The following is a 14655-nucleotide window of genomic DNA, read 5'->3' as shown; positions in this document are numbered from 1 at the left end:
AGCTTTTTAGAAATTTAGACTTGGGTCTTTACATTTTCTTATAAAGTTTGAGCTGTGACGAAAATCCCTCGATTACATCTAACAGCTCCGAACTTCGCACAGCAGCGATCAGACCGACCGCAGTCTTCCTCTTTTCCAGCTGAAGATCATCGGAGTGCTCGAAATTAGCGTTCTTGGGCCAGTTTTCTTCTTCCTCCTTCAGAAATAATGCTGCCTCGAACCAAATTGACTGAACGATTTCGTCGACGTCACAACCTCTTGAGACAATATCTGCTGGGTTCTGTTTCGTGGGTACATGCCGCCACGTAGCATCATCTGACCACTCTTGAATCTCAGCCACTCTATTTGAAACGAAAGTCGACAACGACGATGGATGAGACCGGATCAATAAACGACTCGTTCAATGGGCACGTTTAATAGGGGCTTTATTCTGTGACAGAGATCTGCGAGAAGCTGAGCGGCACATAAATTAAGCTTTAGAGCGTTTTGTTCTTGAGCTTTGAATTTGGAAGTCAACAACGATTTTTTTAAACCTTCTGCAGTTCTGCTACGTATATAGACGCACGCACCATAGGGTCTCATGGTGTTCAGGCCAACTCCGTGCGCCCCGGTCCCAACTCGTTCTCGCGCGCTCGGATCCACAATCCACGATCCACTCGTAGCTCACGGCAGCAAAAGCATCATAATGCATTACGTTTACGTTTTCACCCCCGCTTCAACCTGTCGACATACCGTGCGAATACCCAATAACTACATGAACAATATATATATATATACACAACGAAACCCATCGGCCTTTCCTTTCTGTGACGACTGTTAGGAGTTTAAACTGGAACATACACCTCGCCGTTGGATAATTGAACCTCGATCCGCCCCACTACAGACATTGGTCCTTCGAGCCGGATCTTCGCCTTCCCCATAAGGAGAAGCTCACCCCAGCCAGCATCGGCGGATCGCTCCAAGTTCAAGATAAGTACTCTTCGATTGTGCCTAACAACAGTGCAGTGATTTTGTGCGAGTTTTCCATCCCAGTCCGAGTTCCCGTGGCATATGTACATACATATGTATATACATATGTATTTATTTCTCGCTCTAGCTCCAAATTAAACCATACCTCGTTCTGCCAACGGTTGTGGCCTCCTACTTCTCCAAAGGTTTAATTTGATCCGAGCTAACTCCTGCGTTCAGCTTCCGATCCAGTGTAAATAATATTCTTTCCTCTCCCAGCTACCAGCTGAGCTTTCGTTGCTAACATACATACATACATGTATGTATGTACACATCGCAACGCAATCCAAGCGGCTGGCAACAAACATAAAGGCATATTCTTGCAATTATTTTTGTTGTTTATTCCGTGCATGCTCAACGTTCCATAGTTTGTCGGTTTTATAAGGAAATAAAATAACAAATCACTGCGCCTGCTTATTTAACTAATTATACTACCAACAAAAAAACGATCCATACATACGGCACATACATATGTATGCATTTATCTTACATATCTTGCACATCTATATAATATACATATTGTATATAAAACGGTTATCCACCGTTTTAACCGTTGTTTGACATCTCTTGAACCCAAGCCGCGGTACATAGCACTTACAGCCATACATACACACATATGTACAAGCAGCAGCAGCGGTGCATTCTTTTCGTTTTTCTTTTCGCTTTCGCTTCTCCACCGTTTGCCTGCGTTGTAGTTGTTGGGAGAATATTTTTCGGGGCCGCGCTTGACCGTAACGGAACGCCAAGTGACGCGCTACCTTGCATTTCGAGAGTATATTGTTTTCAACCGACTCTATACATTGGTATATTGGTACCTCGTGCCTCAATATTATCGTCCATCCTCAATTTTCGTTCTTGGTTAGACATTTGTTTGTTTATCGTAGTATTTATATCTATATATTCCGGCCACGGTGTACTATTTCCATAATTTAAATACTCGCAATAAATTCCACCAAAACCACATATCCACGGTTCGTAGTTCTGAGCTTCCACGTCGCCATTTCCGCTCACCTACCTTTGCGACTCTAATACGCGTTATCGCAGATCCATCAGAAAAACATGCCCACTGTTGAGAAGAAATCTCGCAAGAAGTTTAAGCGGGTGAGTTCGCTGAGTTTGACCCATCCACCCAGCTCCAACGGCTCAGTCACTACGCCCACATCTTCCCGTCCGGCCCCAGCTGAGCGAGGTCCGACCACGTCCAGGGCTCACACACCACATGCCTTCGAGGATTTGTTGCTCCCCTCGGGAGTCCCTCGCACGGCTCCTAGCACTATGGCCGCCAGTTCCGCACAGTCTAAGTTTGCCTTGGCTGCAAGCAGACTGACCCGCTTCGACCAGAAGCTCAGCGCTCCAGATGCTAGCACACCAAGCCGCTCGCTCTCCCAAGTCCATCGAGAACAGCTCCGAAGCCTGTGGGCAAAGGTGGACGCGGAGTTCGCGGCCTGTTCGGTGACGATGGCGGAAGAGGATCCAGAGGGTGTAGCTGATGTCAAAGAGATGTACGATGACTGCTACGCGGTCTACGCGCAATGCCTGGCCGAACTGAACGATCAGCTCGAGCCCCCGACTGTCCCTCACACGCCGCAACTGGCCGTTCAAGTGCCGACTTCCGGCGGTTGCCGCCTCCCTCCATGTGACACTGAAGTTTTCAGTGGGGACTACCAGCAGTGGCCCAGGTTCCGAGACCTGTTCATCGCCATCTACATAGAAAACCCAAGGTTGGCTCCAGTGGAAAAACTGTTCCACCTCAACAAAAAGACCAGCATTGAAGCCCACGACATAGTGGCACAGGATCCACTTACGAACGAGGGTTTCGCGTCCGCATGGAACGCCCTCCGTGAGCGTTTCCAAAACAAGAGGCTGATACTCAAGGCCCAGCTGAAGATCCTTTTCAGTCTGCCCCAAATCCGTACCGAGTCAGCAGCAGCTCTAAAAGAGCTCCAGAGGGCCGTCCACAATTGCCTCACGACACTCACCCATTCCGAGGTCTCCACAGACAGCGTTTTCGCTGACGGAGTTTTAGTGTACCTCATTTCCGCTAAGCTGCCAAAGACGACCTTAGAGCTTTGGGAGCAATCCGTGACGCACAAGTCCGAAATTCCCACCTGGCACGCCATGGACAAGTTCCTGGCGGAGCGGTACCTGTCTCTCGAAGTGACCGAGGACGACCATCCAGGCATGGAGACTCAGGCCCACTCCAGGGCGAGCATACGCACTTCAGACAATTCGAGAAGCAATCCGTTTCGGTCTCAAGGAAGTCCTTATCCTAGGAGTGCCCACTCGTTCGAGACCACAGTGAATCAAACGAGGAGCACGTGTGATCTCTGCTCCAAAGAGTATCATCCAATCCCGTTATGCCCTTACTTCCTTCAAATGCCCGCTGGCGCTCGCTCCGACTACATTAAGCAAAAGCAGCTTTGTTTGAACTGCTTTGCAAGGGGACACCAGATACGAGCATGCCAAAGCGCCCACAATTGCATAATTTGTGGAGACCGGCACCATACGCTTCTACACCGTAGCAATCCAGCAAACTCCAGCGAGGCGATTTCCACAACGGCACAAAATTCCTCAGCGTGGCCCGAGCTACATCTACGAGTACCAAGCGTACAAAATCCAAGTTCGTCCGAAGCCCAGCCAAACGTTCAGTCGTATTTCGTCTCCGGCATAAGTGCTGTCCTCCTAGGCACGGGAGGAAAAACTTTCCACGCCCGCGCTCTGATCGGCTCTGGCTCAGAGGCGACGTTCATTACAGAACGTCTTGTGGACATGATCAAATTGCCATTCCAAAGTATCCAGGCACAGGTCTCCGGCCTAAATAATGCCGTATCCGCTCAGTCAAAGAAGCTCTGCAGTTTTTCCATCCGTTCTCCGACTAAGCCGGGCTTACAACTAAATGCCACAGCCTACGTTATTCCGGAATTGGCCGCGAATATTCCATCGCATCCGATCTTGCAAGGGTTCTTGAGAGACCTGCCGAACCTCTCATGGGCGGATCCGACCTTCTATGAGAGTTCACAAATAGATGTCCTGATTGGAGCGGATATCCTTCCGTCCATTCAGTTAAGTGGCTCACTGTCCAACATCTGTGGCTCTCTCCTCGGGCAGGAGACCATTTTCGGCTGGGTACTCACAGGTCCAGTGCCTCAGGTGATGAATCAAATCTCATCGTTCTCAAGTCAAATTTCCAGACGACCTATCACACTGGTAGAAGACTCGGGGTCTTTTTACGACAGCAATTTCCTTCCAGCTCCCTCCGCAGAAGTTCTCGAACGGTCTCCTGACCGACGGAAATATTTCCAAAATATGCACTGTATGAAAGCTCTACGCTCCGGTCCGAATTCAAGCCTGAACTCAAGCCTGAATCCGTCCTTAGATCAACATAGCCTCACCAGACTATGTAACCGGGCGGCAATTTCCAATGTCTTAAATGTGCCTCTCACCCGTTCCAAGATCGTTACTAATGTGTCTTCGACGCCTTTATTTCAACATAGTTCTCCGCACCCAGATATGGCCCCACGTCCCCGCGCCAACCGCACCAGGGAGAACCGACGTGCTCGGGAAATTGGCTCCTACCGTTGCAGAATCTGCCAAGGAGTCCATCCGCTACGGACCTACCACCAATATCTTCTCCTGAGCCCCGAAGAGAGACTCCGAGATGTCCTTATCAAGCAGTATTGCGGGATCTGCCTGGCTCACCAACACTCGGGCAAGAACAACCACACGCTACTCCACGTACCCACGTCTCGTCGTCCAGCCCGCTCAGCCTCGGGAGCATCGTCGCCATCTAAATCGAACCATGCCAAACGCCGCCCTCGTCGTCCAGCCCGCTCAGCCGCGACTGTACCGTCGCCATCTACATCGGCTCACGACGAACGACACACTCGTCTCCCCGCGAGCCGCCCCGTCGTAGGACCCACGGCGCCATCCACAGATTCCTCAAGAGCAACCCCCGTTTTGCGCATCCTCACGCCTATCCGACCGTGGAGCGACACTGAGTCGACGTCCTTATCAAGTCCAGAGCGTTTTTTTTTTGGATGAATCGGGTCCGGGGCGTACGCCCAGCCATAGGCCACCCCATTATACTTTGCAATCCTGCAAGGGGGGGGGGGAGGATGTTCAGGCCAGCAGTAAACAATTTCCGCGCACTGTGCCAACTCCGTGCGCCCCGGTCCCAACTCGCTCTCGCGCGCTCTGAGGGGCGCTCGGATCCACAATCCACGATCCACTCGGCGCTCACGGCAGCAAAAGCATCATAATGCATAGAGTTAGTTAGTTACGTTTTCACCCCCGCTTCAACCTGTCGACATACCGCGCGAATACCCAATAACTACATGAACAATATATATATATATATATATACACAACGAAACCCATCGGCCTTTCCTTTCTGTGACGACTGCTAGGATTTTAAACTGGAACACACACCTCGCCGTTGGATAATTGAACCTCGATCCGCCCCACTACAGACACATGGAGGCGTCAGCAAAAGCATGTATGTGGGATTTGGTGGGAAGCCACAGAGAGCAACAGAGTCTGTAGAGATAACAGAACAAGTAACAGAGAGAGAGACTAGAAGCGGCCGTCGAACAAAGAGAGGAGAGAACACAGCCTCAACGATCGACGCCATTTAATTCGGTGCCAAAGTCGCACTCAGCCACACGCAAATTACGAGCGCAAATATTTGTATTAATCTAAATATACTTAAAGCACAGCGACCATTGTAATCATAACTAATGTTCGGAGCAGAACCCAGCCGATTAGCTGCTTGCCAAATAGCACCTAATTCTTGGCCCTCAGCCGCTTATTTTGTTTGTTACTTATGTCTATGTCACTCATTTGTTTGTTAAAGCTTTGCGCTTGCTTGCCCTGCTAAACGCTCTCTGCCAGCTCGCTCTTCGCTATCTCCGCTTTGCGTCTGCCTACCGACGTCGGCCGAGCGAAGCTGCGCTTAGCGATCGGAGCGGCAATGTAAAGGGCAGGCAAGCCACACTTGCAATTTGGATGTCACGCATTAAAGAACATATCGTAATTTTATTTCTGCGCCGAGTTTTATTTAATTCGAAATAATTAGTCGGCCGATTGGGGATAAAAAACATTATCTCCACATAAAATTTGGTGACCCCGACGTGATCTCTGAGTTGCAGTGTCAATTAATAATCATTCGCGATCGACATTTGTTAGCCCTAGCAAATTTTCGGCGGTTAAGCACAATTCGGTGCTAAAACACACTTACATACACCTACATACACGCATTGCTGGCTATTAATTCTCTGTCGCGACAATTCGGTCAGTGGAGTGCGGTAGGCAGTGCAGCGAACTCACTAATACACACAAGCGGAGTACAAAGCGGAATCGGATAGCTCGCACAGCCGCACAGCTAAAGGCATTAGCTGTAATCCCTTTGCATTCGGTTCCCACGTTTATACGTATACAGGGTGTCTTTTTCGGTCGTGCTGAGTGACTCTTTTAAAACCTCAACATGGCAGCACCTGAGCCTACCAATGTCGCGAACGCAGCAATGCCGAGTGATGTAGATTTCTACAAGCACAAGGCCGAGTCCATCGCGCGCCAACTAAAGGCCATGGACCGCTTTCTCACCAAGGAAGAGCTTGCCGAGTTAGATGAGGCAGAACTTCAAGCTCGCTTAGAGCAAATCGAGCGAATGAATGCGGATTTCGATGCCGCTCAAACGAGCCTTGAAAGGCTGGATTTCCTGCAGTTAGCCCATGATGCCCGACTGGACTTTTCGAATGTTTATGTGAAGGTTAGGTCCAGGCTGTCGCGGGAGTTGATGGCTGCTCGCACGGTAAATGTTGCCAATTCAACGGCTCGGCATACTCTCGAGGGGAATTCGTCGTTGTTCGCCTATAATAGTATAGGCCGTTCTCGAATGCCCGAGTTGCAGCTTCCGCGATTCGGGGGAACTACATGGATTGGCCAGAATTCCACTCGATGTTCTCGACAATGGTGCACAAAGACCATCGTATACCAATCATCGAAAAATTCCAATATCTTCGTGGATGTCTAGATGGTGCTGCGCTGGATACGATTCGTTCCTTGGAACTTTCTGAGGAGAATAACGACAAGGCGTTGAATTTGCTAATGTTGCGATTCGATAATAAACTGTTACATTTTCAGGCACACGTCAAGGCTATTTTCGGGCTGCAAGGGGTGGAGAAGGGCTCAGCTATCGGCTCAGCTCAATTCGCACTTGCGTGCACTTCAGACCTTGGCGACCCCGCAGGAGATTTCGGATGGTTGCTGATCTTCATCATAGGCACGAAACTGGACCACAAAACAAAGGAGAAATGGGAAGAGAACTTGCCGACGTCAGGATTGCCTCGGTGGTCAAGCATGGCCTCATTTTTGGAAGCGAGATGTCGGATGCTGGAGAATTTGGGATCAGCCATGGCAACAAGTCCTAGTCAAGGGGTGGGAGAAGACAAACCTGTCACCCTTATCACCTCCAGTAACGACCATCCTAACCCCATATGTAACCATTGCAATTCCTCCGAGCATTACATATCTAGATGTCAGGCATTCCTAAATCTCTCTGCGTTTGAACGATACAAAGAAGCAAAGAAGAGACACTTGTGTTTGAACTGCCTCAACAAAGGCCATGAATTGCAGAGGTGCAGGTCAGGACTTTGCAGGCATTGCCAGGCCAAACATCACACGCTACTCCACATTCCATCGGGAACTGGTGCTTCATCTTCCTCTTCACCGGCCGAGGAATCGATCCAGCAAGAGGCCGCGACTGTGCTTCTAGCAAGCGGGTGTTCTAGCCCTCCCCCCTCGATCCAAAAATCTCAGCCTAGCCAGAACGTGTTGCTACCTACTGCCCTCGTCCATGTAACAGATCGTTATGGAGCACTTATCCCATGTCGGGCCATTTTGGATTCTGCATCACAGGCAAACTTTGTAACATCTAGACTTGCTGATCAGTTGCAGTTGGATCATCGCTCGTCTTATGTTCACATCTCTGGAATCGGAGATTCCATTCTACCTTCGAGCAAGTCTGTACATATAGTTGTACAATCCCAGGACGCAAGCTATCGAGCTTCCTTCGCTGCAATTGTCACCAACTCAATTACGGAAATGCAGCCTAACTTCGGCGTAGACGCAAAGGATTGGCCAATGCCGAATAATTTAAAACTAGCTGATCCTAATTTCTCCAAGCCCCAACGTATCGATCTGTTGATAGGTTCTGGTTTGTTCTTCGATTTAATGTGCGTCGGACAGATTCGACTATCAGCCCAATTGCCAACATTGCAGGAGACAAAACTTGGTTGGATAGTATCAGGAAGCATTGATAGCTCGGAGAATAAGCGTGCAGCTTTAACCGCTTTTGAAAATTCCTCGTGCATCTCTATTGACGATTTTCGACCCACAACGCTGGAGTACCAAAACTTAGAGCAGCAATGCAGGAAGCAGCTGCTCGAGTGCCAGGTGCAAGTGGAAAAACTGCGATCGGAGAATCAGGAACTGCAGCGCGAACTTTTCCATATATTAAAAACCTACATATCCACGCCAAATGAAATTCAACTTTCAACAGTTTCTACATTGCCAAATTTCCTGCCATTCTATGCAATTACAGAGGTTCCCGATGATCAAGACGTAATCACGACAAGCCGCCTTCGTAAAGAAGCGCCGATTGCTGCGTTCGACGATCATCCCAGCGTAGCCGCCAGCTGCGCCCAAGCAAGCATCTTCAAGAGGGCCGTTGGAAAAATAGCGGTTCTGCCCCTTCAGGATGGATCTGTTGAAAGCCTTTGCCTTCCAACGGGGGGTGAATGTTCGGAGCAGAACCCAGCCGATTAGCTGCTTGCCAAATAGCACCTAATTCTTGGCCCTCAGCCGCTTATTTTGTTTGTTACTTATGTCTATGTTACTCATTTGTTTGTTAAAGCTTTGCGCTTGCTTGCCCTGCTAAACGCTCTCTGCCAGCTCGCTCTTCGCTATCTCCGCTTTGCGTCTGCCTACCGACGTCGGCCGAGCGAAGCTGCGCTTAGCGATCGGAGCGGCAATGTAAAGGGCAGGCAAGCCACACTTGCAATTTGGATGTCACGCATTAAAGAACATATCGTAATTTTATTTCTGCGCCGAGTTTTATTTAATTCGAAATAATTAGTCGGCCGATTGGGGATAAAAAACATTATCTCCACAACTAATCTTAAATAATATTCTTAAATAAAGACCAATTATAATAAAACTAGGCGTCCTGGACTAAAGTATAGCTGCGGAGAATCCGGGTCCACAATTTTTGGGGGCTCAACCGAGATTTGAACGATTACAAACGGAAAGTCATCAAACTAAAGTTGTGTTTTACAAATATTGCGAGAACTCGGTGAATTGTGGTGGCGTTGTTTGGAACATTCTGGAAGAAATCTTCAAAAACTCATATAACTCACATACATATGTATTTATCTTACATATCTTGCACATCTATATAATAAACATATTGTATATAAAACGGTTATCCACCGTTTTAACCGTTGTTTGACATCTCTTGAACCCAAGCCGCGGTACACAGCACTTACAGCCATACATACACACATACAAGCAGCAGCAGCGGTGCATTCTTTTCGTTTTTCTTTTCGCTTTCGCTTCTCCACCGTTTGCCTGCGTTGTAGTTGTTGGGAAAATATTTTTCGGGGCCGCGCTTGACCGTAACGGAACGCCAAGTGACGCGCTACCTTGCATTTCGAGAGTATATTGTTTTCAACCGACTCTATACATTGGTATATTGGTATATTGGTACCTCGTGCCTCAATATTATCGTCCATCCTCAATTTTCGTTCTTGGTTAGACATTTGTTTGTTTATCGTAGTAGGCCACGGTGAACTATTTCCATAATTTAAATACTCGCAATAAATTCCACCAAAACCACATATCCACGGTTCGTAGTTCAGCTCCAACAGCTCAGTCACTACGCCCACATCTTCCCGTCCGGCCCCAGCTGAGCGAGGTCCGACCACGTCCAGGGCTCACACACCACATGCCTTCGAGGATTTGTTGCTCCCCTCGGGAGTCCCTCGCACGGCTCCTAGCACTATGGCCGCCAGTTCCGCACAGTCTAAGTTTGCCTTGGCTGCAAGCAGACTGACCCGCTTCGACCAGAAGCTCAGCGCTCCAGATGCTAGCACACCAAGCCGCTCGCTCTCCCAAGTCCATCGAGAACAGCTCCGAAGCCTGTGGGCAAAGGTGGACGCGGAGTTCGCGGCCTGTTCGGTGACGATGGCGGAAGAGGATCCAGAGGGTGTAGCTGATGTCAAAGAGATGTACGATGACTGCTACGCGGTCTACGCGCAATGCCTGGCCGAACTGAACGATCAGCTCGAGCCCCCGACTGTCCCTCACACGCCGCAACTGGCCGTTCAAGTGCCGACTTCCGGCGGTTGCCGCCTCCCTCCATGTGACACTGAAGTTTTCAGTGGGGACTACCAGCAGTGGCCCAGGTTCCGAGACCTGTTCATCGCCATCTACATAGAAAACCCAAGGTTGGCTCCAGTGGAAAAACTGTTCCACCTCAACAAAAAGACCAGCATTGAAGCCCACGACATAGTGGCACAGGATCCACTTACGAACGAGGGTTTCGCGTCCGCATGGAACGCCCTCCGTGAGCGTTTCCAAAACAAGAGGCTGATACTCAAGGCCCAGCTGAAGATCCTTTTCAGTCTGCCCCAAATCCGTACCGAGTCAGCAGCAGCTCTAAAAGAGCTCCAGAGGGCCGTCCACAATTGCCTCACGACACTCACCCATTCCGAGGTCTCCACAGACAGCGTTTTCGATGACGGAGTTTTAGTGTACCTCATTTCCGCTAAGCTGCCAAAGACGACCTTAGAGCTTTGGGAGCAATCCGTGACGCACAAGTCCGAAATTCTCACCTGGCACGCCATGGACAAGTTCCTGGCGGAGCGGTACCTGTCTCTCGAAGTGACCGAGGACGGCCATCCAGGCATGGAGACTCAGGCCCACTCCAGGGCGAGCATACGCACTTCAGACAATTCGAGAAGCAATCCGTTTCGGTCTCAAGGAAGTCCTTATCCTAGGAGTGCCCACTCGTTCGAGACCACAGTGAATCAAACGAGGAGCACGTGTGATCTCTGCTCCAAAGAGTATCATCCAATCCCGTTATGCCCTTACTTCCTTCAAATGCCCGCTGGCGCTCGCTCCGACTACATTAAGTGTTAGGTATTATATTAATATCTATATACGGTCACACCATCCAAGGGATATAGAATAAAAGAGAATCTTGAAGACAACGCGTGCTTAAGTCTGAGTGTCAATACACTACATAATTGGCGACGAGGATAAAATAAAACGTATTAATATACATACACATGTTAAAAGTGCATATAATATATGAATAGCAACATGACGAAAAATGAAGCACCAACATTCTATCAAATGGCAACAATTGCTGAGTTTTCGCCACACCAAGAAACGTTCTGCATTTGGAAGGAAAAATTCGACATACATTTGTGCGAATTGAATGTGAAAGAGGAAAACACAAAAAAGGCAGTTTTGTTGAAGTCGATCGGTACAGCGGCTTACACTGTACTACATAGTTTGTGCAATCCGGTATCACCCGTATCAAAAGCATACAAAGAATTATGTGAAATTTTAAAAACACACTACACACCACCTACACTCATATTCAGAGAAAGAAAAAAATTTCACATGTCCACAAAAAGTGAAGATGAGACTGTAGCGGAGTGGTATGCTCGAGTTAAACAATTGGCATTGGAATGCAAATTTGGCTCAAATCTGGAAGCGTTTGTATTAAACCAATTTGTGATGAGCCTTCCCAACCCTATATATGAAAGAATATGTGAAGAAGACGAAAATCTAACTCTGGCTGATGCACTCAAGAAGGCGATGATCATGGAGACGAAGATCAGCACAAGGAAGACAGAACACAACGTCAACTACATGCATCAAAAGAACGGGACTAGTCAATGGCAGAGGCAAAGAGGCGAGAACAGAGATCAAGCAAAGAGCAACGGCAGAAGTCATTTCAAGGGCAACCGAAACGTGAGTTACAGAGGCGGCAGTAGCGACGGTGACGGCGACGGCGAAAACGACTGCGACGCTGGCAGAGAAAAGAAGCAGCAGCCATGTACACACTGTGGCTGGCGAAATCATAACTCAAACAATTGCAAGTATAAGGCATGCAAATGTCACAGCTGTGGAAAAACAGGTCACTTGGCGAGCATTTGTAAAAATAAATCAAAAAAATCCGTAAATTATGTATCTCAAACAAAACATGACACCTATTCTGATAATAATTTTGATAATGATAATTATAACTTTTCTATCTATAGCGTTGATACAACCTCAACTAATGGAGTATATTATTTACCTGTAAAAATTGATGGAAACATAACGAAAATTGCTTGCGACACTGGTGCACCGTGCACATTGGTTCCAAAAACATTTTACGAAAGCTTAAATACCAGCAGACCACTTAGAAAATGTCTAGTTCCATATGTAGATTACAATGGAGATTCAATCAAAGTTATTGGTGAGTACGATGCAACGATCGAATAGCGAGGTCTAAAAAAACAAATTGTTGTTGTTGTAACCAATGCAGTGAGTCCACCTTTGCTAGGTAGAACATTTTTGAGAGCTTTTAATTTTGAGTTAATGCAGGTGAACAATGTGTACGTAAATGAACCAAATTCTGTAATTACAGAACAGATTAAATCGGAGTTTGCTGAAGTTTTTGAGCCTCGTTTAGGTTCATATACTACGAATACGATATCGTTACTATTAAAAGAAGATGCAAAACCAATATTTTTCAAGCCTAGGTCAGTACCATTAGCATGGAAAGAAAAGATTGAAGTGCAGTTACGAAAATTCATAGATGATGGAATTTTAGAGCAAGTTGTTAGTTCTGAATGGGCAACACCTTTGGTACCGATTTTAAAACCAAACGGTGACATACGAATTTGTGGTGACTATAAGGTTACATTAAACCGGTCTTTAGTCGACGTAAAGTATCCACTACCTCGAATAGACGACATTTTTGCAGCGCTTGAAGGGGGTACACTGTATTCAAAACTTGACCTGTCAAATGCTTACAATCAGCTAAATTTAGATGAGCAATCTCAAAATTTGTGTACTTGGAGCACACATATTGGACTATTGAAAGTTAAACGCTTACCATTTGGTATAAAAACTGCAGCAGCTATTTTTCAAAAAACAATGGAAGGGTTGTTTCAGGGTATGCGAGGAGTTGTGGTTTATCAAGATGACATAACAGTTACAGGACGAGATCTTCAAGAACATATTTCAAACCTAAAAGCTGTACTTAGAAAACTGAAATCAGTTGGACTTAAATTAAATGACAAGAAATGTGAGTTCTTTAAATCCAAAATTTGTTACCTAGGATTTTCAATTGACAGGATAGGACTGAGCAAAAACAATGATAGAGTTGCGAGTGTATTGTTTGCACCGGCTCCGGAAAACGTATCACAGCTTAGAGCTTTCATAGGCATGGTAAATTATTATTCAAAGTTTATCAATAATTTCGCTCAGATAATGAGTCCTTTATATGCATTATTAAAGAAAAATACAAAATTTAATTGGACACGCGAATGTCAGAGTGCATATGAAGAGGTAAAGAAAGAAGTAACTTCTGAACAAGTTTTAGTTCACTACAACCCAGATCAACCGTTAGTATTAACGACTGATGCTAGCAGTCATGCAGTTTCAGGTGTTTTATCACATAAATGCAATGAAGATATCAAACCAATAGCATTTGTATCAAGAGCATTATCCAAAAGCGAGCATAATTACAGTACAATCGAGAAAGAGGCCCTGGCTATAGTGTTCTGTGTGAGTAAATTAAGACAGTATCTTTTAGGAAACAAGTTCATCCTTCGAACAGATCACAAACCATTACTAAGCATATTTGGAGACCTGAAAGGACTTCCATTGATGGCCTATGCACGAATGCAAAGATGGGCACTGACTTTGTCAGGTTTTCAATATACAGTTGAACACATAAAAGGGACCTTAAATATAGCAGATGGACTCTCAAGAATGCCTCAATGGGAAACGGCTGTACCAAACGAAGACTATAATTACATACATTTTATACAGTCCGAAAAGGTGTTCAAAATTAGCTTCAAAGAAATAGCTCGTGAAACACGACGTGACCCAATATTATCAAAAGTTTGTGAGGCAATTAACACTGGTTCGAAGACAAGATTAAAAGGCAGCGAGTTTTCTGCCTACATCTCTAAAACAAATGAACTTTCAGTGGAATATGATTGTATCTTATGGGGACACAGAGTAGTAATTCCAACCAAACTGAGACAAGCTATTTTAGCAGAATTTCATGCATCGCATTTGGGAATAGTAAAAACCAAAATGTTAGCACGTTCTTATGTGTGGTGGCCTTGCATGGATTCTGAAATTGAGAAATTAATTCGAGATTGTATTCCTTGTCAGGAACTACAATCAAGTCCAGAAAAGAGTCTGTTAATACCGTGGAAATCCACAGGAAAGGCTTGGAGTCGAGTACACATAGACTTTGCAGGACCAATTAGAGGTTTTCATTTATTGGTTATTATAGATTCTTATACAAAATGGGCAGAAGTATTCAAAACGAAGGAAATAACTTCATTGTTTACT

The 14655-nt window shown here is 46.5% G+C and overlaps 1 long non-coding RNA gene across 1 annotated transcript; it reads right to left on the bottom strand.

Moving 5' to 3' along the window:
• Positions 1-1792: 1792 nt before the first annotated feature.
• Positions 1793-10003, bottom strand: LOC117187317. The gene is made up of 2 exons (XR_004472030.1): positions 9773-10003; positions 1793-1823 (listed from the first exon to the last, which is right to left on the bottom strand). It is a non-coding gene; the product is annotated as an uncharacterized LOC117187317 (long non-coding RNA).
• Positions 10004-14655: the final 4652 nt, after the last annotated feature.

Source organism: Drosophila miranda, chromosome 2 (assembly GCF_003369915.1).
Source record: "Drosophila miranda strain MSH22 chromosome 2, D.miranda_PacBio2.1, whole genome shotgun sequence".
NCBI lineage: Eukaryota > Metazoa > Arthropoda > Insecta > Diptera > Drosophilidae > Drosophila > Drosophila miranda.
This window is presented reverse-complemented; position numbering and strand designations above follow the sequence as displayed.